This window comes from Propithecus coquereli, unplaced genomic scaffold, assembly GCF_000956105.1.
Source record: "Propithecus coquereli isolate 6110/MARCELLA unplaced genomic scaffold, Pcoq_1.0 Scaffold5, whole genome shotgun sequence".
Classification (NCBI taxonomy): domain Eukaryota; kingdom Metazoa; phylum Chordata; class Mammalia; order Primates; family Indriidae; genus Propithecus; species Propithecus coquereli.
Window position 1 is genome coordinate 13,538,501 of NW_012150840.1, and position 3,551 is coordinate 13,542,051.

The following is a 3,551-nucleotide window of genomic DNA, read 5'->3' on the forward strand; positions in this document are numbered from 1 at the left end:
AAAAAAAAAAAAAAAAACCACTTGGAGGGTATGTTAATGCAGATTGCTGGGCCTCACCTTCAAGGTTTCTAATATCATAGGTCTGGGGTGAGGTCCCAGCATTTGTATCATTAACAAGTTCCCAGATATGCACACTTGCAATCAAGTGGTACCAAAATGGGTAAGGGGAGGGAGTTGGTGTAGTTTTTTTATAATTGCATTCAATGTCCTAAGAGATGAAAGGGCTACCGTTTTCAAGAGGAGAGTTGGGTTCTACCCAAGTACTTTGCTACAAAATAATCCTAGAAGAATGTTGTAGATCTGCCTACCAATTCTATTGGAGAACTACTTACCCCATTTTGTGTATATATGGAGGAGTAGGTACAGAGGACATTAACTAAATGACCCAAGCAAGTCCAAAGTCTTCCCCAGGAATTTTTTTCTGACCCTATAGGAAAATATTAACTTGCTTCCTGTGGGATTGCAACTATAAAACCAATGTGAACTGGAGACGCTTGAAGCCATCTTCCCTGACTTCATGAAGAATGCCACTTGTCTTAGGAGAAGGCCAAAAGGCAAAGAAAAACAGCTGAGAAACAAGGGATCGAAGTCATTTGAGCCCGTAAATCTGTGCTGTGAGATATGACTGGATTATTCAATCATGTGAGCTGATAAATCTTTTCCCCCTTAAACTGGATTTCTGTCCCCTGCAATTCTAAGTGTCCTAACTAAAATTGTGGGGAGTGGAATGGGTAGAAAAGATGAAAAGACTCTAATAACACCCCTTTGTCTATGGTAATACTTGAAAGAGAAATGCCACATCTTTAGATGAGATGACATTTTGGCTGTAGCCTGCAATCTGAAAGAAGCTGCCATATTTGAGGGTTTCTTGGAAACTGATTTTATGGCTAGAATTGTGACCAAAGTCCTTTTCACAAGCTTACAAGTAAGTTTCAATGGATACCTCAGGAAATTACACAGTTGTGCCTTGTCCAGTGGTCCCCAACCTTTTTGGTACCAGGCAGCAGTTTCATGGAAGACAATTTTTCCATGCCTGGGGGCAGGAGGCATGGTTTTGGGATGATTCAAGCACATTACATTATTGTGCAGTCAAACCTCTCTGCTAATGATAATCTGCATTTGCAGCTGCTCCCCAGCGCTAGCATCACCACTTCAACTCCACCTCAGATCATCAGGCACTGCATTCTCCTAAGGAGCATGCAACCTAGATCCCTCACATGAGGAGTTTACAGTAGGGTTCAAACTCCTATGAGATCTAACACCGCTCGCTGCTGATCTGTCAGTAGGCAGAGCTTATGCAGTGATGCCAGTGATGGGGAGCAGCTATAAATACAGATGAAGCTTCACTCACTCGCCCTCTGCTCACCTGCTGCTGTGAGGCCGGGTTCCTAACAGGCCACTGACCAATACAAGTCCACAGCCAGGGGTTGAGGGCAGCAGCCTTAGTCAATATCTAACCTGACTGAACATTATTAGCTGTAGTTCACAGTGAGCACAGATCTCTAAGTCTAGCCACACAGTGTTACATAATTTTTTTTTTTTTTCTTTTGAGACAGAGTCTCTCTATCTTGCCTGGGCTAGAGTGCCGTGGCATCAGCCTAGCTCACAGCAACCTCAAACTCCTGGACTCTAGCGATCCTCCTGCCTCAGCCTCCGGGGTAGCTGGGACTACAGGCACGCGCCACCATGCCCGGCTAATTTTTTCTATTTTCAGTTGTTTGGCTAATTTCTTTCTATTTTTAGTAGGGATGGGGTCTCGCTCTTGCTCATGCTGGTCTCGAACTCCTGAGCTCAAGCAATCCTCCCTCCTCAGCCTCCCAGAGTGCTAGGATTACAGGTGTGAGCCACCATGCCCGGCCAGTGTTACATAATTATTTGCACTACAATACCAATAATTTGCAATTTACTACTCCATTCACTGATTAAATCTCTATTACATAAGTGGGGAAGTATTTATGAAGTTCCAAAACTGTAGGTAAAGTTTAATTGACATGTGCATTTCTCTGGGAAGAGGGGTCATTGCTTATGTCCAATTCTGAAAGGAGAATAGACCCAAAAAAGGCATAAGGAGAGACCTGTGAAGAACACTTAATGTTAAGAAGTTGAGAGGAATGTATCAATTACTAAGTGCCAATGTGAACTGTGCCATGTACATTACATATAATATTGCATTTAATCCTGATAATAATCTTGTGAGATGGTTATCAGCAGCTTGATTTTTCCAATGACAGAACTAAGGCTGTAGTCCCCAATCCCCAAGCTGTGGATTGGTACCAGGCTGCAGAGGGACCAGGGACCAGGCTGCAGAGCTCTGTGGCCTTCCCACCCCCACATATGTGGAAAAATTGTCTTCCTTGAAACTTAAGAACCCAGGGAGCTACACAGCAGAAGGTGAACGGCTGGCCAGCAAGCGAAGCTTCATCTGTATTTACAGCTGCTCCCCATTGCTTGTGTCACCGCCTGAGCTCCACGCCACCTCCCCACCCCACCTCCACCTCTGTGGAAAAATTGTCTTCCATGAAACTGGTCCCTGGTGCCAAAAAGGTTGGGAACCACTGAACTAAGGCACAGAGAAACTGGGTGACTTGACTAAGGTAAGGCAACAATTCAAGCTACCAAACTGTAGTGGAAGAGTCATAAAGATGAGTCATAAAAAAAATAAGGGGAGGCTGAGCATGGTGGCTCATGCCTGTAATTCCAGCAGTCTGGGAGGCCAAGGCAGGAGGACTGCTTGAATTCAGGAGTTTGAGACCAGCCTGTGCAACACAGCGAGACCTCGTCTCTACCAGAAAAATAAGATAAACTGTTGGGCGTAGTGGCAAGCACCTGCAGTTCCAGCTACTCAGGAGGCTGAGGCAGGAGGACCACTTGAGCTGGGGAGTTCGAGGCTGCAGTGAGCTACAATCATGCTACTGCACTACAGCCTGGGCAATAGAGCGATACCCTGTCTCAAAAAAATAAAAGTAAAAATAAGGGGATTATCATCTTAACTGTAATGCTATTTCTTTCAGAGCAGTAACTCTGAAAATTAATTATTCAGGTCAAGAACATAAACTTTGGAAATAGCAGTAAGAACAAAACTATGGAATGCTTAACTAAATAAAATGATTTGTGAGGCTGTATAAATGTGGAAGCTTGGCAATTCAGCAGACTCTACTAATGCCATCATAAAATTAACAGTTTCAGTCCAAAGCACTCGTTTAGCAAAAAAGTTGATAAAGGTTGAAATAAAGGCCAGTTTTAGTGTTTGCAATTGCTCTTTAATTTAAAAAAGTGTAAAATCAAAAAACATGAGGTGTCAATAATCAGTGACAATGAAATATGGCAAACCTGCCTAAATTATCCTTTTCACAAGAAGCAAATTCTGGCTCCTAATCTAATAGCAGTCTTTAAAGTAAAGTACTTTCAGCTTATTGTCTAGATAAGTCAAGGAGAGTTACAGGTCTTTGGATCTTTTTCCCTACTTCTAATAGCTTAGCACCATTAGTAGCAACTATCACAGCAGCAGGTCTTAATATTTTTTTTGTATTTAATCTGATCTTTTTAAATTT